The sequence below is a fragment of the Halichoerus grypus genome, chromosome 12, assembly GCF_964656455.1.
Source record: "Halichoerus grypus chromosome 12, mHalGry1.hap1.1, whole genome shotgun sequence".
NCBI classification, from domain to species: domain Eukaryota; kingdom Metazoa; phylum Chordata; class Mammalia; order Carnivora; family Phocidae; genus Halichoerus; species Halichoerus grypus.
In genome coordinates this window covers 28,205,306-28,229,277 of record NC_135723.1, presented here as the reverse complement: position 1 = coordinate 28,229,277, position 23,972 = coordinate 28,205,306, and the positions used below count along the sequence as shown (strand labels likewise).

At 37.7% G+C, this 23,972-nt stretch overlaps 1 long non-coding RNA gene across 1 annotated transcript; it reads right to left on the bottom strand.

Moving 5' to 3' along the window:
- Positions 1 to 10,364: 10,364 nt before the first annotated feature.
- Positions 10,365 to 13,433, bottom strand: LOC144379658 (uncharacterized). Its single transcript, XR_013442985.1, has 2 exons — positions 13,388 to 13,433; positions 10,365 to 10,543 (listed from the first exon to the last, which is right to left on the bottom strand). It is a non-coding gene; the product is annotated as an uncharacterized LOC144379658 (long non-coding RNA).
- Between the last annotated feature and the right edge of the window lie 10,539 nt (positions 13,434 to 23,972).

The following is a 23,972-nucleotide window of genomic DNA, read 5'->3' as shown; positions in this document are numbered from 1 at the left end:
TTTAACCCTAGGTATATTCCTTGTTTTGAAGCCTAAATTTTTGAATATTAATAAAGTCATACCTAGGGGTGCCTGGGTGGTTCAGCTGGTTAAGCGTCTGCCTTCGGCTCAGGTCATAATCTCAGGGTCCTGGGATCAATTAATTTTCTCATTATGGTTACGTTCAAGTAATTTCTTTTTCTCTTTGCATACTCTAATTTTTTTTTTCCCTATTGTGTTGAGTCTTATGTATCTCTAGTACATTCTTGTATTTTTTTCTAGGAAATTCTTATTTTTTAAAATGCTATATTATTTTTTATGTTCTTGAAGTGCAATTATTATTTTTTTGAGATCTGGTCTTTTGAATTTTTCCATCTTGATACTTATTTTATCTAATTTTTGCTGTAATTTCTTTAAAATATTTACATTAAGAAACTTTATGTTAATTCCAAATTCTGGGCCCTTTCAAAACTTGCCTAGTTTTTTTTTTCTTTTGATTATTGGTCAGACTTTCTGCTTCTATCTTATATTTTATTATTTTCTGGATCTTGTGTTTAAAAAGTCCATAAAGACCGAAGTACATAGTATTTTCACCCAGAGGCGGCATACTCTTCCCTCTTCCAGGAGGATAGTGTAAGTGGATAAGCATTTTTGACTCAATCCGGTCAGTAGTTAAGCTGAATTAGAGTTGTATTACTGCTATGGTTTCTTTTTATCTCTTGTTTCAAAAGCTGTTAAGGGCTACCTGTGCTGTGTATCTATCAGAGGCCACTTTCTCTAGCAGGAAATTGAAGAATTGGAGAAACCTGAGATTCTTTCCTTTCTAGCCCAGACACCAAACTCTTTGTTGTACCTACAGTGCTACAAACAGTAAAAATCCCATACAGGAGACTTGGAAGTAAAAAGATCTAGCTCTTCCCAAGTGCTCTTATTCATTTCAGTCATTTACAGTGGCCACAGGGTTGTTAACAGCTCCTCTAGATTCTCTTTAATCCAGTGGAGTTCTTCTGCCTGTGGCTGATCCAATCCTCCCCTCACCTGGACCCAGACTAGGTGGACAATAGCTACAGATTACTGGTAGTCCAGAGAGGATTTAACAGTCATTGAAATTTAGTTACTTTTGGCCTCTTTGTATTTATTGCCCTTTGGTGCTTTTTATAAATAAATGATTTTTTTCTTGTGGTTTATATATACATAGTCGGTCCTTGACTTACGACTTAGATTTTTCAACTTTATGATGATGGTAAAGTGACACACATTCAGTAGAAATAGTACTTTGAATTTTGAAGTTCGGTATTTTCCCAGACAAGCACCATGTGGTACAGTAGACTTGTGATCTGGGTGGTGGCAGCAAGCCACAACTCCTAGTCAGTCACACAACCTTGAGGGTAAACAACTGATGGACTTACAACCATTTTGTATCCATGTGACCATTCTGGTTTTCACTTTCAGTACAGTATTCAGTAAATTACAGGAGATACTCAACAGTGTATTATGACACAGGCTATGTGTTAGATAATTTTGCCCAACTGTAGGCTCATGCAAGTGTTCTGAGCATGTTTAAGATAGGCAAGGCTGGGGCGCCTGGGTGGCTCAGTTAGTTAAGCGTCTGCATTCTGCCCAGGTCATGATCCCAGGGTCCTGGGATTGAGCCCCTCATTGGGCTCCCTGCTCAGCGGGAAGCCTGCTTCTCCCTCTCCCATGACCCCTGCTTGTGTTCCCTCTCTCACTGTGTCTCTCTCTGTCAAATAAATAAATAAAATCTTAAAAAAAAAAAATAGGCGAGGCTAAGTTCTGATATTCAGTAGGTTTGGTCTAGTAAATGTACTTTCAATTTACGTTTTCAATTTACAGTGCGGTTATTAGGACATAACCCCATTGTAAGTCAAGGGAGATCTGTGTATTTTTTATTGTTTTGGCTAAAAGCTGTTCTGTTTAGACCATGTCCCTCTCATCTGGAAGCAGAATTCTACAAAGATTGCCTTTTAGAGTCCTGAATTTATTACTGCATTAATTTTAGTCCTGGAAATAACTTGAAAAATATTGAAAACCTTAGAATACCTTCTTCATTTTATCAAATTCTGTTGAAATTCAAAGACATTAGAATGCATACTGTCATTTCCTACTGGCATATCTTGAGTCTTCATTTTTCCTTTTCAAAGAGAAAATTATGAAGGCAGTTCAAAGAGAAGAGCTTATGAACCTAACATTAACTGCTGCTTATCTTTAAATCACTAAAGTCTATTTTTATTATTTAATAATAAAACTTAGATTTTACACTACTTTTAGTTTAAAAAGTCACTGAATTTGAGAATTATCTAACTCCATCATTCCAATCTACATGTTTTTCTTTATTTTAGAGGTCATTATCTTTTCCTGCTTTTACTTTCAAAATTTACAACTTATCCAACTTAGCAAAGACATTTTATCCCTTTTGTTCCTCTTAAATTGCTTCCTCATGAAACATTCAAATTCATTCTCCACATAAAAACAACAGAAAAATGATTTTGAACAGAATGGCTTAATCTTACCAACAAAATCATGTTTATTTAGTCTTTACTAAATTTCAAGAAAATTTTGCCCACCTCAATTCAAAACCATTTCCTGCTCAGTCAGCTTTCTTATTGAATAATTGTCTTTTTTGATAAGTATTCAGATCCCTTCCTGCTAACATAATTCAAATCTGGAATAAAAGAAAAAATCTGTCTTATAATTTAATGGCTCATGAATTTTCCTTTAACTGAATACATGATTGCTCCATTTGTGTCACCTGGTAGACTCCTCTTTACTTTCTGTAAGTTTACATTTGGAGATCTTGGCCGCCTTTCCCTATCAGTATACTTCACGCAGGCTCATTACAAAGTAATCAAAAAAACCCTAATAATTGGTGCATTGCCAAGGGAATATTTAGGTGTCTTAAAATTGTCCCCCCCCAAGCTTTCTTCACCTCTAAGAAAAATAGCTACAATTTGTTTATGTATATTTTCTTTTTATCTTCACAATAACTCTATGAGGTAGGTACTATTATATCCTTATAGATTTAAAAACTGAGGGTTGAAGAGTTGAGAAAACTGCCCAACGTAATATATATTCAACAGGGATATGGTGGCTTCTGCATTCACCGACAGTGTGACCGACTCCCAAGCTTGTCCTCTGAATCACTATATGGTGCTGCCACTTCACACTTGGCCATCGCTTTCTATCTAAAATACTCTAAGCAGGGACACCTGGGTGTTCAGTTGGTTAAGCATCTGCCTTTGGCTCAGGTTATGATCCCAGGGTCCTGGGATGGAGTCTGTCATGGGGCGCCTTGCTCAGCATCAGGCTCCCTGCTCAGTGGGGAGCCTGCTTCTCCCTCTGCCTGCTGCTCCCCCAGCTTGTGCTCTCTCTGACATAAATAAAATCTTTAAAAAAATAAATAAAAATAAATAAAATCCACTAAACATATCGAAGGATATAAAGGGATGGTTTGCCAATACGTAAACCAAAAAAAAAAAAAGTTCTTTCTCTTGATATTGCATTCATATAATAAGTACCACTTCAATTTGTCTTTCTAGGTACTTTGCTCTCTCCAGTCTGAAGGGGGTGAAGGGGAAGCTGCCAAATCTCACATTTTTAGATGGCATGTTTTTGTTGTTGTTGTTAAAAAGTCCCTTTTCCGGGCACCCTGTTACATATCACTGATTCAAGATTCTATCATCTTCATATTCACATCAGATAAGGATTGTCGAATAGATGAAACTTAAGCCAGAAGCTATAACTTTATATAAGTGGCTGATTGTTGACAGTAAACATCAAATTACTAAAATTAGTGGACCTTTCCTTTTTTTTTTTAATTTGATGGATCATGATATTTTCTTCATTATTTTAAAAATTAAATTTTGTGTAGTTCCGTGTCCTCATCTCTATGAGCCTGAGCAATATGCAATCTCTGCAGTTTGGGGGTTTGTGTTTGCGTGTTCATTCTAATGGGCAGGTTTTTGGCTGACTTAAGCAAAGAGGAATTTATTGGAAAGTTATTGGGAGGGGGCTCGGGCTGCCGACTCAAGATGGACAGGGATAGAGGGAGTCCTAGAAGGAAAGAGGTGGGAAGCATAGCAGCCAGGACATCTGTCACACCTGCTGCTGTCATCAGAATCACTATGGTGAATAGTCTCCAAATTCTTTCTATCCTGTTGCCACTAGTTCGAGACTTACAGTCCTAGGAGAGACCATGTGGTTGTCAGGCCTTAATGTCATGCCTACCTCCTGGTTAAACCAAGGTATGAGGAGAGGGGAAATCTGACTTCTGTAATGAGGACCCAGGCACATGGAATCTTTCTCATACCAGGAGTATGCAAACCAGAGAAGTCTTTCCAAAGACAAATGGGGTTACTGGTCAAACAAATGACTACACAGGCTGCCTAAAAAAGAATGAAAAACTTTCTATGCTTTGGTACATCTTTTAGAACTTTTGTCCTTGACATTCTAGTTGCTTGAACTTATCTGTTTTCATGAGGGCAGGTAATTCAGCTCTATCCTTCCCAAGCCGCACTGCATAAATCTTGGCAGAGGCAGAATATCTAGGGCTTTAGTAGTCGGCCTTCTGAGATCCTGTCACCTCCCCCCCCCAACCTCCCCCCCAGAGACCTTGCTAGGGAATTGGGTCAAGCTGATCTCTGCTATTTCCCAGTTGTGGAAAATTTACTTCCACTCTCTCACCATGACTCCTCTCAGTCCCAAGAAGATACTCTACTTTTTTCCCTTCCCTTCTAGATTATGGTCATAAAATTTTTTCCTCTTTACTCTCCTAAAAATTATTGAGGATCCCTGAAAACCTTCGTTTATGTGGGTTCTGTCCTATTGATATTTATATCCTATTAGAAACTAAAACTGAGAAAATTTTAGGGTATAAGAATATGTAAGCACACATTCTATTAGCGATCAACATTATGATATCACCTATCATGTAATTAGCAATAAGCAATTATTATGACCTTGTGGACTCTTATAAGAGTCTCAAGGACCCCCCACCCCATGGATTCTCAGACACATTTTGAGCATCAGTGACCTAGTCTAAACTTCCCAGTGACTTTAAACCTTTTGACGGCTAGAAGCTTTTTATGAAGACAGTGAGTTTAAGATCTTATAAGGCTGTCCTTACAAGCTTCTTTATTTTCAACTCCACAAAAAATCTGGTTACCTTCATGGAATGGAGGGAGAAAAATAAAATGAAACGCAAACAATCAACATTTCTTCAAGATGTTTAAAGCAGCAAAGATGGAATACAATTTAATATCACAATATGGTACATTAAGCTTCCTCTCCTGATAAAGCCACTGGTAGTAAAAGAAAGTATTTAAATCTGTTTTCAACAGATAGACTAATGTCTGATAAGTAGGATTTTGCCTCTGTAGATACACTTAGCAAGTACCTAAAACATACATAAACATAATGACAAAATCACTTAGTGCCATATGGATAGATTTCTTTATTACAGTCTTTGAAATTATTCCATTTAACTACCAATGAATTGTGAACCAAAATGTAATGAAGAACATTTTTTTTTTGATTTAGCAATGTTGAAACATATAAAAGTATTGTTAACAGTAAAGCTTTACAGACATAAGAATGTTTCTTTGATTCTTATTTTGAGAATTGATACACACAGGTCAGTTCTATATAAACTGTTGCTTGCTCTGATATTTAACATGGGAAGTATACGGTCATATAAGAGGTGATGATGATTATTATAGGCCAAGAGGAAATTTGTGCCAAAGCCTACAAGGTGACGGATGTCTATGTGGGAAGGAATATTTAGACACATGTAAGAAGCACTTGTAGCTTTTTTTAATCATAAAGAATTCACCTAATTATCACACGATTATAGATTCAGACATTAGAGTAAGAGAACAAAAATGACAAAGAAAATATCTTCCTAAGACCTTTACTTCAAAGGGTCAGTTTGAATCAGAGATAATAGAAAACAATGACTTCTTCGGGGATTTTTTCTAGTCAGTTTATTTCTCTCATAGGAGGGCTGCAGAAGAAGTTTTCCATGGCGTACGCTCCATAAACACTCCGGGGAGGTGCTATTTCTTGACACATTCATGGTCTGCTTTCCTCCAGAACTTTGTTTTTGAAAAGCTCCTAATAGCGTGGTTCCATGTCTGTGATTTCATTGTTTCGATTTATTGAAAGCTTTCTAAATTCTTTTGAGAAACCATTCATAAGCTTACAAAAAAAAGGGCAGTGGGGCTGTACTTTGAAGATTAACAATGGCTGATTTATTAATCAAGAAGTAGAGGTCAAGATAACTGCTAATATATAAAATATTAGCGAAACTTTTTGACAGTGTTCTTTGGCATCAGCTTTTTTCCTGTGACATGAGTGAATATAATATTGTGATGAAAAACCTTAAAACCAAGCTGAAATAAAAAAAAAATCCATAAAATGTTGGAAAGTAATACACTTACCGATGTATATCTCACTAAAAATTTTTTTTTAAATCTGATGCTGCATATTATCAGTGGTTACTTGATGGTTTCTGTATGTTCTAAAGGATGTGTAATGTTTTTCATTGGTGAAAACAAAGGTGTGGGTTCACATTGTTTCTGTATCTCAGCAGCTAAATATTTTCAGTTGTCAATTTACCCATGACTCATGTCTTTGTCACTGTTGGGAGATATCTATCTATCTAAAGATATATACACATAGTAGGAGAGATATATATATATATATACACACACACACACACACACACACATATGTATATATACATATAGGAGGAGATAGTAGAATATATATATGTATATATACACACACACATAAATACACATATACATATATATGTATGTATATTGTATATCCTCCCTTAATCAGTTTTTCATATTTATGTAACCTTTTGAGTTTTAGTTCTTTTTCTCCAGCTACCAAGTTTATATTATCTAGATAGCTTCTATGGTACTTTGACAATATGGTGTTGAATTATTTTTTTTAAATTAACAAATAATTCTTAGTGGTTCGTTCTATACCAAGCATTATTCTCAGTGGGAAAAGAGACAAGGGAAGGAATATGGCTATTAAAGTAAGTCATTACATCTTCTCCCGCAAGAATTTTCATTGCTTCTTGGATGATAAGCATCCCCAGATAACACAAAGTTATGAACTAAAATGAAATTGTTTTCTGTAAGGGTTATAGGGGCAGGCTTTGGGTAGTTTCCTCATTAGAACCCACCAGGATAGAGAAGTATCATGAGGCTAGTGATGGTCAATGGTCACATGCACCGTGTGCTCCCATGGGTAAACCCGGATTAGCATTTTCACACAGATAATATAGACCGCAGGTCCTTTGTGATTCACATTGAAATAGCTTGGCAGTTTGAAACTTTTCGGTCTTTACACTCTTAAAGATTATTAAGGACTTCAAAGAATATTTGTTGATGTAATTGTATCTCTTGATATTTATCATAGTAGAAATTAAATTTGATTTCTAGAATTTAAAAACCTATTTACATTAACAATAATAAACTTACTATGTGTCAACCTAAGTGGCACGTTTTCCAAAACAAAACAAAAATATGAGAAGAATGCTCTTGTTTACATGTGTGCAAATCTCCTTAAAGCCAACTTTATCAGAGATAGTTGAATACTAATATCTGCTTCTGCATTCAGGGTGTTGGGGTATGCCGTGTATCTGCAGTATAATAAATATAATCCAGCATCATCTGGATGTGAATTTAGAAAAGAGAGAAACTTGCAGAGCCCTGAGAGTACTTGGGAGGCTTGAGGGTTTTTAAAGCATGCTTTGAGAACCATTAATCTAATTCTACTTCTTTTTCCCACTCAAAGAAGCTTGTGGAAATACAAGTAAATGAGGACAGCAGTTTTAAAATCAAAATTTTAATTTTTTTAAAGGGCATGTTTTGCAGTATTCCGTGACACATAACTTCTGACACAGGTCCCATCTGGTCATCTGGTCGGGCCTCGTGTGTCATGATACTTACAGTGACTTTGGCTGGTGGGGGCGGGGCTGGGGGGTCCGTTTAAATCCTTTTTGTGGGTGGAGTGCAGCAGGCCTCACTTGCCTTCTGCTATTTGCTTTATTTCTCTAAAGCCAATCACTCCCTACCCCAGAAAGGGCAGGAGATAATTATAGAATTAAGCCTCAATACTGATGAGGTTTAAATCCTTTCTGACTTTCAGCCTCTGTTGTTATTTAAATTATTTACTCCTCAGATTCAGAGGCTGCAGGGATCAAGTAAAATTCCACGTTGAGATCATATTTTTTTAATGTAATCTATAGATTACATTAAATAGAGACACTCCTTCAAAAAGATTTCCCCCTTCCAATCCCTCCCATGAGCTGTGTGTCTTTTTCCTTTCTCTGGTTAGTAAGTACCCAGACCTCTGTAAGCTGCTCAGGCCCGCAGGTGCAGCAAAGTACACTGCATGGCTTTTCTTGAAGCCAGGATTTCTTCTGAATGTCTGGCTTGCCATAATCCCTCAAATTGACTATATAGGGTTCTGTTTTCACCAAGGAGAGAGGTGCTAATATTTTCTAGAAAATAAATTGTGAATTTTATAAATTTGTTTATAGGGACTCGTTAAGGAATGTTATTTGACTTTTCCCCTCAGTACCACATACTTTTAAGCATTACTGTCTCGAAATGGAGGCATATGCAAGATGACCTCCAAGGGCTGAAGGAGCTGTAGGACCAAAGAAACTGGCCTACAAGTCCAGCTTGACCAGAAATGGTTCATTATGGGGACTTACAGGCAGAGGCATGTGTTGGGCGGCTGCAACATGAGAAGATCTCACCAACCCCACCTCCCTTAAGACCTGCTTGTATAGCGTTAGAGGCTGGGTGTACATGCTAGGGGACCACCCAAGAGGAGAGTATTGAAAAATAGGTGTGTGTCATACTTATACCTCCTGTGGGGCAGATCAAGGATGTTAAGCCCCAAGGGTGTACTTCAGAGTGTGGTTAAACAAAAGGAAAGAAAGTGGGGGTGGGGGCTGCACTCAAAGTTTTGGGTCACAGAAAGGGCTTCGTGGAAGATTTGCCCAAGATGGCATTAGTCTGGTTCAACAAGATCTGTCTTCCTTAATGCTCAACAGTTCCTTCAACTACCTATTTTCTTGAACATTCTCTTGAGGGTGACTTCAAAACTTCCTTCAAATTCCTTTTTTAATTTCATTTTAAGTAGGCTACATGCCCAATGTGGGGCTTGAACTCATGACCCCTACACCAAGAATCACATGCTCTACTGATTGAGCAGCCAGGTGCCCCAAAACTCCCTTCACATTCCTATCCTTACCTTCACCCACTCTATTGATAGCAAATATCCATATATGATCTCCTGAAATCGAAGCCATTCAAAACGAACTATGCTTTATCCATCTATTTGACCTCTATCATCATGTCTTTTATCTCCAAAAACTCTTCCTTTGACCCTGCTGTCCACTCATGCTGCCTTCACTTATCTCTGTTTGCTCATTCAGCATGATTTGATGGATCAAGAAAATGTTTCAAGCATTTTGATGGATTCCTAGATAGACCTGCTTTCAAAGTGGTATGTTTATCAGTAGAAATGAAAGTGCCAAGGTACCCAAATTAAGAAGTTGGAGTTATTACTCCTAGGGAGTATGGGAGGAAGGGAAGAAAGAAGAGAAGGAACAGGTAGCCTGTCAACAGGCTCTTGCTGGATATGTTAACTGGTAGTGGATTATAAAATTCTTCAGTTCTTGTCTTCTTGAAGGAAAGAATTCAACTGAGACATTGGATAGAGAGTTAAAGCAGCGAAGGTTTTATTTAGCGAAGTGCAAGTACACTCCAGAGATGGGGGTGTGGGCTGATCCTAGGGTGGGTAGCAGCCTGCTGACTTTTGCATTGTTTTTTTATGGGATGTCTATTTGGTCTCCTTCTTTGCATCTCGTCATTATTATACCACCCTCTGTATCCACCCTGGTTTCCTCCCCTTCAACCTTCTCTGTGAGTTTGTGTCTGCCATCTTCCCATGAACACCTAGGCGAAATCGACAGGGCCAAAATTGCAATGCAAATGATATTGTAATGATATTATAACAGCCTACGCATTACTACCCAACACGATATTCCTTAAATGCCCATGCTCTGAAGTTGGACCAGTCCCTGTGGCCCCTGTCTTCTGCTTATGAGACTGTGCTAAACCGCAAAAGAGGTTGGTCTCAGGGAGACCTGAGGTCTGTGGGTGGCTACGGGGTGATCCCTGGCGATTTCCCATCTGCCATCCTCTTTTTCCCCGATTACTCATGTCTCCCTAACTTCCTATTCTAGCAGATAGACAAAACTTGGACGTACTAGATGGTGGAAAGTGAGTATATTAGTTTGCAAGGGAAGCCATGACAAAATAGTACAGACTGAATCGCTTCAACAATGAGTTTATTTTCTCACCGTCCTGGAGGCTAGAAGTACAAGATCAAGATGTCAGCATTTCTTTTGGGGTCTCTGTCCTTGGCTTGCAGATGTTGCAGATGGCCTTCTTGCTGTGTCTTCACATGGGCTTTCCTCTGAGTGAGCACATTCCTAATATCTCTTCCTCTCCTGAGAACATTAGTCGTACTTGATTAGGGCTCCATGGGAATGGCTTTGATGAGGGAGCAGACGGCTAGCTAAAGACGAAGCATAAGCTGCCACCCTGCAACCTCCCCCGCCCCACACACTCCTGGGGAGGGGGCCTGTGTGACATTCTTCCAGGAATCTCCCATCTGTCTTAATGTTAATACCTTGCTAGAGGGGAAAACTACCTTAACTAGACTGGCAAGGCCTCCATATCTTATAGGTTCTCCTTGGCATATGAAAGTTCTTTAGAAACCTCCCCCAGGGGCGCCTGGGTGGCTCAGATGGTTAAGAGTCTGCCTTCGGCTCAGGTCATGATCCCAGGGTCCTGGGATCGAGCCCCATATCGGGCTCCTGGCTCAGTGAGGAGACTGCTTCTCCCTCTCTCTCTGCCTCTCTCCCTACTCATGCTTTCTCTCTCTCTCTCTCTGTATCTCTGTGTCTCAAATGAATAAATAAAATCTTTAAAAAAAAAAAAAAAAGAAACCTCCCCCAACTCCCAAGTATATAATCAGCCACGCCTCACAACCCTGGTGCAGCAGCTCTTTCTGCCCACGGGTCCTGTCCCTGTGCTTTAATAAACCACCTTTTTGCACCAAAGACATCTCAAGAATTCCTTCTTGGTCGTCGGCTCCAGACCTCACCCCACTGAACCTCACCTATATTCCAAAACCACATCAGCTTCATTTTAACCACCTCTTTAAAGACCTTATCCCCTAACACGGTCACGTTCTGAGGTACTAGAGTTGGAATTTCAGCATATGAATTTGGGGAGGACACAATTCAGCCCATAACAGGCTGGTTAGTGTATTCCAGGCTGAAGGGGAAAACAAGTAAAAGCACAAGGACAGAAAGTGGAGAAAAATCAATAAAGAGTGGGTTTTTTCCCCCCTATTTATATACAAAAATTTTTAAAAATTTTTTTGTAAATTGTAAATTTTAGTAAATACTTTCTGATAATGATAATGATGTATATGCATGTGAATGAACTGGAAGAGTTGTCTCTATTAATAAAATTCTAAATTATTTTAAAATTGTTATTTATTTTATAATGGTAAATTCATATTTATGAGATTAACATAGGATAAAGGTTAAAAATGCTTAATTATATTTATTGGGCTTTATATAGTAACTTTTCTTATTCTACCTTGTTTGAGTTTCCATGTCCTCAGTCTCCTTCAGAGAATGTTTATAATGAATGCATGAATGACAGGCAAGCATGAGGCAAGAATACAATGTATTATATACTATTTAGTTGTAATCTCTTGTCAAAAGTAGAGTCTGTACATTGAATATAATGTATATCATCTTTCATTAAAATTTAATATTAAATATTTTTGTAAAGTTTATAATATAAAAAATTCAAGAAAAAATGCAAGAAATATTCTTTAATTCATCAGTTATACCTAAGAATTTTGTGAGAATATACATGCACATTGTCATATGTCTATGTATATATATCTCATATGTTTATATGTACATATGTGTAAGTATACATAAACCTTAGAATTATACATAAACTTACATATTTGGTTTCCTGTATGTTGACCATTTTAAGTGAATATGAACTTCAGGGTGCCTGGGTGGCTCAGTGGGTTGAGCAACCAACTCTTGATTTTGGCTCAAGTCATGATCTCAGGGTCCTAGGATGGAGCCCCACATCAGGTACCATGCATGGTGTGGAGTCTGCTTGAGATTTTGTCTCTCTCCCTCTCCCTCTCCCTCTGTCCCTCCCCCTACACACACACACACACACACACACACACTCTGAAATGAATATGAATAAATAAGTCTTTTTTTAAAAAAGTGAATATGAACTTCAGTAGTTTGAATTCTTAAATGAATAGTGAATAGGTTTGCATTATATTTATTTATTTAAAAAAGTTTATTGTAAAATATGTGTTCTCCTTAAGAGGCCAAAGGATTGGAAGTAACATAAACCACGGTCTCTTTCTCATGTTCCTTCAACTTAAGAAATACTTTATAAAAACATGGAAGAGCAACCTATTGATTAATGATATTTTGTAGATAATTTTTGCTGATTATAATACACATATCCTGAAGTACCTATTTAAGCCTCTCTCAAAGTCTTCTGAACAGCTGTTAGATTCAAGCATCTTTTAGTCTCATGACTAGCCAGGGACAATGTGGAAATCTTAACTTGGAAGTAAATCAGACTTACCTTATATTTGTGAAGTCAGCATTGTAAAAATCTCAGTAGAGCTCTAATATTACTAGAGCTACTATAAAAGATATATGTGTAAACAAGCTATCAAAAGATTGTAAATCTTGCTTTAGAACTGAACACTTTTTTTTCTTGCTCCCTCTCTTTGTTCGAAGTCCTAATGACTATATTCAAATATTCATCTTCTTAAACAGTAAGATTCATTATAGACCATATTATAATAGATTTAACACGTTTAAATTCATGTCAGATCCTTCAGTGAGTCATGAGCGAAGTTGATAAAAGAAAATGAAAATGCATTTTGGATAATGACATAAGACATTCCATTTTCTCCCTGTGCCACCCCCATCCCCCCACCCCCACCCCTGAATCTCTTTCTATTAAGTTTCCACTCTATTGCCGTGAATTAGCAAGGAATTAAAGATGGCTGAGCAGGGCATGATTCAGGGCATGACTGGTGCCATTCTTTGAGTTTAACCAAAAGTTGAATTGTTATTTTAGGATTTTTGATTTCTTGGGTAATAAGATTAAACAACATTATTCCTTTGGAAATGAATTCAGAGGAAGATTAAGTCAAATCTAGAAAATTACTGTTTCAGTCTAGTACTTAGGGGATTAAAAAAAAAAAAACACACAAAACTTACTTATTTGAGCGGCTTCCTGCTGTGAACATGTCTCATTTCCTACTCCTACATCCTTTCGTTTTCTTTTTTTTTTTTTTAAAGATTTTATTTATTCATTTGAGACACAGAGATAGAGAGAGGGAGAGCATGAGCAGGGAGAGAGGCAGAGGGAGAAGCAGGCTCCCACTGAGCCAGGAGCCTGACGTGGGGCTCAGCTTCCAGGACCCTGAGATCATGCCCTGAGCCAAAGGCAGACGCTTAACCATCTGAGCCACCCAGGCGCCCCTCCTACATCCTTTCTACTACAATTTCACTATATATAGGGAGCCATGGAAACTGTGGGTTTTGCTGCCCAGCATGGTCTTTTTCCCTTTTTTTCTGATAACAAAATATCCCTTTGCAAATAGTGGATAACCGTTTCCTCCAGTGTGAATAGGGCAGATATAGGGGCATTTGCATAACTCAAGCCTGGACAGTTAGATTGCCTGACTATGGGTTGCCACCGTTACTAGTTCAGGGATTGGTAAATTCCGTTCCATGATTATTTCTTTCAGCACAATTCAAAGCAGAGGTTAAGTTTAGAAAAGCTTTCAGTTGAGCTTCACCCCCAGATGTTAACCTTAAAAATAAAACTGCTAGTTATTTTACCAGGAGAAATGGGTTTATCAATGGTGAGTCCTGTTCCCTGGCTTTGGTTCTTGAGTTTGGCCAAGAAAGAATTCAGAGCCAAACTCTTTTTTTTTTTAAGTTTATGTATGTATGTATGTATGTGGTCTCTACACCCAAGTGGGGTTCAAATTCAGGACCGCGACATCAAGAGATGGACGCTCTTCCAGCTGAGCCAGCCAGGTGCCCCTCGAGCCAAACTCTTAAGCAAGCAAGGATTTAATAGCAGTTGAAGCAAAAGTAGACTCTCAAGATGGGATAGGAGGCGGGCCCAGAGGTGGCAGCTGCCCTGAGGGTCAGGGTTGTCTTTGCTTTTTATGTTTGGATAGGTTATGGGTCATAGCTAGGGCGATTTCTGACTAAGCTTATAGCCAATCATCTAAGAGGCTCCTCTTACCAGTTGGGAGGCCTTATACGGTCCTTGTCAGAACTGTCATGGTGGCCATTTTCTGCCTGGGAGAGATTAAAACCACAATGTAAATGTATTATAGCAAAGCTCTGGGTCACTGTAGGGTAGGGGTGATGGGAAAGTACGCATGCATATCCCCTGGGTCTGTCCGGCAGTTTGGAACTTAGCCTCCTCCCTTTTATCAGTCTGAAAGCACTTGTTCCCTGCTTACATCTAGCTAACTGCCTACTTGATCAGGAATAGCAGAAAATTGCAAGCAAGCTATGGCAAAACCATAGGTAAGTCTGGAGAACAAAGGAGAGGAATGCTTTTTTATAGAGAAAAGGTGGCAGTTGAGAGAGATTGTTTAAACTGAAAGTCCATTGGAGTAAATTGGGAGTTCAGAGTATAGTGGCTTCTCATTGGCCAAGCTGTGACTGTCTCTTATTGGCTGTGCTGTTGCCAGGGGAGGAAAAAAGTCTTCTTTCCTCTTGATGGGATAGTAGAGTAGTATCTACTTGCAAGGTCCCTCTCTTCCTGTTGGGTTCTGCAATTGACAACTAGTGCTGGGCATGAACGCTCCCTCGGCTGGCCTCCCAACTCTGTTCTAAATGAGGTTTCCTTTTATTAATTTTCACATAAGCCAGTGGAGCTCCAGCTGAAGGATTTTGATAAATGGGCTAATGTGAGACTAATTATAACTAAAATGGTTAAGTAGGGAAAGTTGATAACAGAAGGAAAAAAAGGCATGAACATAAGGAGTAATATGAGACAATTGATTATAAGCAGTTTCCCGATGAACCCTTTAAAATGGCTTCTGAGAATTGTAGAATAAAAGGCTTGTCTCTGGCTTGAAACACTTCTGAGTAAGGGGAATGTTTGGGTTTACCTGAATCCTCAATTGGTTGCACCCTGTCAAAGTATGGTTGTGATACTGTGATTGACAATAAAAAAATACATATTTGGTCTTTGTCTGGCTCTAACATAGAGCTCCTAAAACTTTTGGAATTTCCTGTGATGAGAATCATAAAAGTGTCTTTTGTTATGTTAATCAGGTGACTTTTGAAATGCACCTAGGTTACCTGCTAATGGGGGCAGATTGCCAGGAAACCAACCCTGAGATTGAGGGTTGGAATTTTCAGTTCTGTCTACCCACCCATCCACCCCAGAGCAGTAGAAAGAGGTAGGAGATTGAGATTAATCACCAGTAGCCAATGATTTAATTAACTACGCCAATGTAACAAAGCTTCCATCAAACTCCATAAGGACAGGGTTTGGAGAGATTTCAGATTGGTGAACATCTAGAGTTTGGGGAGATTGCCACACTCAGAAAAGGCATGGAAGCTCCATGCCCTATCCCCACATCTTGACTTGCCCTATGTATCTCCTCCATCTGACTGTTCCTGAGTTATATTCTTTTATAATAAACCAGTAATCTAGTAAGTAAAATGTTTCTCTGACTTCTGGAAGCTGCTTTAGCAAATCAATCAAACCCAAGTTGGGGGTAGTTGGAACCTCTGATCTGTAGCCAGTAGGTCAGAAGCATAGGTGACAACCTGAATTTGTGACTGAAGTTGGGGGGGGGAGGGGGACAGTCTTGTAGGACTGAACACTTAACCTGTGGGATCTCCATATAGATAGTATCAGAATTAAGTTGAATTGTAGAGCAGGTTGTGTCAAAGAATTGCTTGGTGGTATAGGGAAAAACCCTAACATATTGGAAATTGGTGATCGGAATTGTAATGGTTCATGGAGAAGTCTCCTAATTCACTAGCATGGATGTAGAGAAGGACCTATCATATATATGCAGAGAAAAGCAATAGTCCTGCTTCTCCCTTGTCATACAGACAAACATTCTACTGTGTGTTGTTTTTTTTTTAAATGCTAGACCGTGGTAAATTTTTCACATATGCTCTCATTTATTCTCATAATAGTCCTTCAAGGAAGTAGTTATTATGTCTTTTTTCTAGAAGAGAAAAGCAAAGTTCAGAGGGTTTAACTTCAGATCAGGAACGATGAAGATCAAAAAAAGGTTATAACCTCTTGTAAATTGTAGGGCTATATGGAATGATATATTTAAGAAGTTTGAAAAAAAAATGCTGTTGAAAGAACAATTCTGGAAAATAGCCAAAAAAAAAAAAAAAGGTTGAAAGAAATGAAAGTCAAGATGGTCTTTTGGTTTTATGTAAGAATATATATTATAAAATTTTCCAGACACTTAGCCACAATTATTCCCAAGTTCTTGGCTCCCTCTCTTTTTGGTCTTTTTACTACAATATCTGGTCCTTTTGTACATAGTTCCTCACCTAGAGAAAATGTTCCAGGCTGACTCTAGGCCTCTGTGCCTTCATACGTTGGTTGTGCTTTGTGTCATTTCTGTCTGCTTCTTTTTTTTTTTTTTTTTTTTTTTTAAAGATTTATTTATTTATTTATTTGAGAGAGAGAGAATGAGAGAGCAAGCACATGAGAGGGGGGAGGGTCAGAGGGAGAAGCAGACTCCCTGCCGAGCAGGGAGCCCGATGCGGGACTCGATCCCGGGACTCCAGGATCATGACCTGAGCCGAAGGCAGTCGCTTAACCAACTGAGCCACCCAGGCGCCCTCTGTCTGCTTCTTTAATTGAAAGATGCTCAACCTAATTTCACTTATGCTGTGAAAGCTCTGTATCTGCATAAAGTTCTTATCTACCCAGTGGTAAGAACCATTGTATTTAGGAAACAAAGTGATTATATTACAAGGCCTTCTTCTCTGGAACTAGAATAGACTAGAAGTTTGGAGGTAAACTTCTGGTGTAGAACATTGAAAAATGCTGGATAAAGTATTAAAAGAATCATTTTAAAAGTATGACTGAGTAGGAGGAAAAATAAATAATGTAATGGGAAGCCAGCAATGACAAGAAAGGGCTAAACCAGAGAGAAGGAGGTAAAGAATACAGTGTACACCTTGAGAGAATGTGCTCATTCTTAAAGGCCTCGACATTGAATTTTATTTTATTTTATTTTATTATTATTATTATTTTTTTATTTGTCAGAGAGAGACAGCAAGAGAGGGAACACAAGCAGGGGGAGTGGGAGAGGGAGAAGCAGGCTTCCCGCGGAGCAGGGAGCCTGATGCGGGGCTCGATCCTAGGACACCGGGATCATGACCTGAGCCGAAGGCAGACGCCCAATGACTGAGCCACCCAGGCGCCCCTTGACATTGGATTTTAATGGAGTGGTTCCTTGAAGCAACCAAAGGCCTGTGCCAGCGTTAGACCCACAACAATAAAGCCCTAAAAAAAAAAAAAAAGAAAGAAAAGCCTTAATAAAATCCATGAGAGAGACAGAATTTGAAGTTTGACCCAACAAGTTAGAGGGACTTGGGGATACCTTGGGCTTTTCACAGATGCAGTTTCAGGAAATCATACAACCATGACTTTTCAAGTTCATGGTGATCCACCGTAAGTGAAAGTCCTGTTAACACTGAAATCAGAGTCTATACTATGCATTATCCACAGTTTTCTAAGTTTTCAATCAGTAATCAGTAGACACATAAAGGAACTGGGAAACAGCCAATAAAAATCAAATCCAAAATGGCACCGTTGTTTGACTTAGCAGACAAATACTTCAAAGTCGCTTAGAATTTATTAAAAGAATGAAAGAAAAATATGTTGAAATTATTAGTGAAAAACATGGTCTTAGTAAATTAGGAAATTTCAGCAGAGGAATGAGAACTATAAAATAAATCAAATGGAAATTGTGAAATTAAAGAGTCAAATTATTGTTCTTAGCAATAGTGGGTCCACTACCTGTTGGTAGGAAAATCATGATTAAGTCAGTTAAGTGAACAGGTCTTATGTGCACACCCATGCTCACCACCACCTGAGGGCGTGGTCATGTTCTCTAGCAGCTTGTTGCTGAAAAAACCTTAACTAAACAATGGCCTGAACATACACATGAGGATTATGGACCCATTCTTAAACATAAAAAAACAGGAGAACAGTTAGTCTGGAACTCCTAAGTTAGAACAATATTCTTTTCTTTTAAATTTTATTGTGGTAAGAATACTTAACATGAAATCTACCCTCTTAGAACAATTTTGTTGGTTTGTTTTGCTTTTTTACTTCATTTTATCTACCTGAGCAAAAAGAATGTGAGGACTGGCCATAGTTCAACAATGTTTAGTGTTATAACAAAAATCAGAAAAATAAAGTAACATAGATTTAGGAAGGCATCATAGAATGGAGAACAGAACACTAGAAAAAAGTTAGAGGATCTGAATTTTGGTCACAATTCAGCCACTTACTAGCGTGTGACTGTAAAAATCTGAGAGACAAATGTTCCTTGCCTGTGGAAGTTTAGCAGTGGATTTGATTTCTAAGGTCTCATCCGGTTCTAATACTCAGTGATGTGTACTTACTGCCCTGTATAGCCATTGCTCTTTCATGGTAAGGAAAACACCTCTGTTGTCCTCTCTGGACCCTATTGAAAAATGTAGTTTCAAGGGCCTATAGGACAATATCAGAAACTTATAACATACATGTATTGGAGTCACAGAGAGAAGTATTGATTGAGGTAGAAAAAGAAAAATTATTTAAAAAATAGTCTGAAAACTCTCCAAATTTGACTTCTAAAAAAACCTGACTTGTAGATCAGAGAAGCTCAGCAAACTACAATCAGAATAAATAAGAACTACAAGTATATAATGATTTCGTTACTAAATTGAGTTACAGTAATTGAGTTACTAAAGCAAAGAAAAAGACAATGTAACCACAAGAAAAAAAAAAGACATTCAATACAGGGAAACAACAATATGAAAGATGATTGAATTTCATCAAAAAATGGAAATTGAGCATCATTTTATATTGTCAAGAGGCACTTCATTTGTTTTTCCTATTCATTTCTCTGATTTTTGCCCTGTAAGTTTGTGTATTTGTTTTTCTTTATTTTCAGAATTTCTTTATATATTAGGGATATTAAACCTTTGTGATGTAAGTATCAAAATTCATATGCAGTTTTTTATTTCTCTTTTTATTTTGCTTATGGTGTCTTTTCCATGCTTTTTTTTTTTAATTTTATGCTTCTGTATTTTGTATCCCAGTTGGGCAAGTTTTGCCAATTCCAAGGTTATATAGAATGTCACCCATATTTTCTCATGAAATTTCTCATACATTTGTGGTGAAATGTATGAATTTCTCATATATTTATGGTTTCATTATTTACATTTAATTCTCCTACCTATTTATCCTGGCCTATCATATGAATTATGCATCAAATTTTATCCTTTTTTTAATCATAAAGCTATCTTATTATTATGGTACCACCTATTAAAGAGATAGTTCCATATTTTCTAGAAGTAATAATAAATGTAATTTATTTGTGAAACAGAAATCTATAGTATATGATCATGTTGGGTAACAATGAGAATTTTCAAAGCCTAGTAGTAAAAATAAATAAATAAATAAAAATATTATCCTCCAAATATTTTGTGCAATGAAATAATGGGCTAAAATTAGTGTTTAAACAGTATTCATTTTGTAGTACTGTCCAAGATGTAAAGTTTAATTGGTTGTAATGAGAAGCATGAGATCTATTGATCAGAAAACAGACCATTTCCTTACAGAGCTCTTTACCATTGCCACACCCCAATTTCCCATGTACAGGGAAATGAGGATCTGATGTCCTTTGTGCATACAGTGTAGTTTGCATCATAGGGAAGGAATCCCCAAATTCTGAGACTTGGCATTTTATAAGAAGGCTGAGAGAGAGAGAGAGAGAGAGAGAAAAGGAAGGAAGGAAGGAAGGAAGGACGGGACGAAGGAAGGAGGGAAGAAGAGAGAAACTTTTAACCAACTGAGCCACCCAGGCGCCCCGAAGAGAGAAACTTTTACTCTGTAATGCCATACTGTAAATAAATCCTCTCCAGAGAGGGACAGGGTTCCACTACCCTGGAAGTAAGCAAAATTCTTTGAAGGAGAGGAAAAAAAGACATTTCTGGGTTTTACTACCTTTAGAGTATAAACAAACGATTTTGGGAGATATGTCTTTCAATCTTTCTAGAGCAAAGCATTATCTTCAATTTCCAAGACTTGTTTACCACTCAATCTCCTTTCACCCAGGCTGTCAGTACTCCACTCAGAAAGCCCAGATTGTGCAGAAATGTGGAAATATTCACAGAGAATTGTTTTCCTAACAAAGGCTGGTTGCAAGGGAGACTAACATTAGGAATAATAACACTTAGGTTCTAGGAAATTATCCAGATTCAGATTATTCCAGTGGTCATGAAGAGGATGGAATAGATCTGAGAGGCATATTTTATAGTAACTTGACAGGTGTTTGTGATTGAATAGTTATTAAGGAGAATGAGAATAATGAGTTGAAATTAGTATATGCTTTCAAGGATGGATAATCAAGGAAAAATAAAGGGAAACTTTTTCTCAATAGTGGAAAATAGGAATAGGTTTGAATATACAGTGTTAGAAATGCTGGGTTCAAAAGTGGAGTGGCAGATGATAATTTGCTCTATTCGGCAGTTAGAAAAAGGAAACTCCTGAGGCAGAAGTGTCTGGTGTATGTAGGTGGAGAAAAGGATCTAGAAAGAGGCAAAGACTTTTCAGTGACTAGAAGGAATAATAAAATAGTATTTGTCAAGACGGTCCAGGGTCATGCATTCCAATGGAGTGCCTTCCGAGAAGTAGATTGCATATAGCACACACAGTGCTGAGAAAAATTATGAACGGAAGCTATTTAATTTATCATTAGAGAGGCCATCAGTGCCTATGTGACAAAAATTCATTACAGTGGTTGAGGCATATGTGAGTAATATGGTTAAAAGAGGAGGTGAGTGGTGATGGGTAATAAAGACGGCACGTACTGCATGGAGCACTGGGTGTTATACGCAAACAATGAATCATGGAACACTACATCAAAAACTAATGATGTAATGTATGGTGATTAACATAACATAAAAAAATTTTTAAAAAAAGAGGAGGTGAGTGGAAAAGAAATGAAAATAAATGTTACTCCATTATACAGAGGGACCATTATCCATTTGGCACAAACAAAATAATTCCTCACTGTACTGACAGCTTTGGTTTTGCTTCTCTTAACCGTCCCATACTCTCAATGACTTGACTTTGTTTTCTTCTGAGAACCCCCAAATACAAATGCATTGAGAGAAATTTCTGTATTGAACCAAAGCACCAGCATTTTCTTTTCATAGATTTACTCTGTGGTTGGATGAGTACTTCTGGGATTTATGTGATCTTTAGGGTTTTTTTTTTTTATTTAACTTAATTTATTATTAAATCAGCAAAACACAATTATAATGGGTCATATTCCCAGGCATGAAAATAGCTCTAGCAAACAAAAATTTACATTTAGAATATATTAGTTTAAAATATAATTTTTATCTGCAAATAAATATATATTTTATATACATATATATTTAACTTTTCCTGTGTTTATTGTATTAGTCACTTCAAAATTCATTGACTTTGACTAAAATAATTTTGAGAGAATCTTTAAGTGACCTTTAGACATAAGTAGAGCTGAGGATTGTTCATGAGTATAATTATAAGGAGAATTTCATATCTGGACGCAAGGGATTGATATCCAATCCAAACTAGAAATCTAAATGGTAGGAGTGCCAGGTGAAAGTGTTACACGGCCATCTGGCTGTCCCCTGGGGGGAGAGGAACATTAAAGGCTCTCTTGGCTCCATATTTGGTTTTATTCTTTCGATTAATATGTACTCTTCCATGATTCCCGAGAAACCTCATAGTGAAGATTTCCTGTGTTAAAATATTCAACCCATGCACAGTTTGAAATTGTATTAAAGTAACTAACGAAACTTTTGTAATTCATTCAGATGCCCAAATAAGTGTAACATTTGGCTTTTCTGTGCCAACTAATTAATTCTGTCCAGGGAGTTTTCAGAAGGACGTTCAAAAGGTTCCAAGGTTTCTAGACAGAAGCATATGTCAATACGGTCGTATAAGGCAGCTAAGTTATTTCCGTATAATTTTGCTCAATCCTTTTATTACTATAAAACAGAGCAGAGAAGGAACTAGATCTATTGTGATTTTTTAAAAAAAGGTTTTCTTTATGTTAACGAACTGGAATTTAAATAAAAACTTACAAAAAATTAAAAAGGTTTTCTTCCAAACAGTGGCAAGTAATTTGTCTTTTAAATAGTGTTAGAATGAGGGTATGTTAAACTTCAAGGAAAAAAAATTAAATATTATTTTAGATGTCATCCTAGAAAAGGTTTACACTGAAGAATTTTGGGAGTAAATCTGAGTTTATATTGAACACATTTAGCAAGTTACTATGTCATATCTCCACTAAAGTGGAAATATTCCCATTATACATCTGTGTCACCTGATGTCCATCAGATAATCTAAAAGTCTCTCACAGTAGATTGTGAGGAGCCTAGACAGCAGTCTGATGCCCCGTGACTAACCCTCCTTTCTACTCAGGCATGAAAGCTATGGCATTCCCTGATTACCACCTGGTTATGGATTACTAATAGTAAGAGATTTCACCAGCAAAATGTTATTAGCTAGGCTATTCTCTGAGTTTTGCATCTATTAATTCATTTACTCATAAGTCACCTCATGGTGCAGTTGCTAGTATGTATGATTCCTCTTTCTACAGAAGAGAAATTGAAATGACTTGCCAAGAAGAACAAACCATAAGCAGTTTACAAGTTACTAGGAAAAGCTTGGATGCAACATTGTCGTTTATGGAACAGTTGGAACTTTGGTTCTTAGCTCTTTTTTTTTAAAGATTTTATTTATTTATTTGACAGAATGAGAGAGCAGGAGAGCACTAGCAGTGGAAGTGGCAGAGGGAGAGGGAGAAGCAGGCCCCCCACCGAGCAAGGAGCCTGATGCAGGGCTCGATCCCAGGACCCTGGGATCATGACCTGAGCCGAAGGCAGTCGCTTAACAGCCTGAGCCACCTAGGTGCCCCTGGTTCCTAGCTCTTATGCATCAGAATTTTCTGGGTGCTTTTAAAAAATGGAAATGCTTAGTTTTGTGTCCTCAAACCAAAGAGTTCCATCAGGCTTCACCTGAGTTTTTCCTTTGCCAACCTGGGAACTCTGTCAGGGCTTTCAGCCAGGGCAATCCTACGGACCAGTTTATTTCCCTTCCCTCAGGTTCTCTGTCCTCCATTGACTAATGGCCAGTGTCTTGAAACCCAGTGGTTTCCATGTCTTGTCTGTTTTTTTGTTATTTAAGGCAATAGAGTACGTATGGTTCCCATCCCTTCATCTTGATCAGAAGTAGATGTCCTGTGGAATTAAAAAATATGTATTTTATTGTTATCTCTATACATACAGAAGAGCACATCTGTCATTAAGTATGCAGTCTTATAAATGTTCATAATCTGTAATCAAAATAGGACAAGACACCCACTCAATATCTAAAACAAAAAGATTGTTGAATATATAGCCTATTTTAGGAAGGAGAGTTACACCAATCAGACACAGTGTCTCCGAGCGGAGCAGAGGGGCTCATCTTATATAAAGTTTTTGGGAGAAACGTAGAAATCTGGTATTGACACTTGGT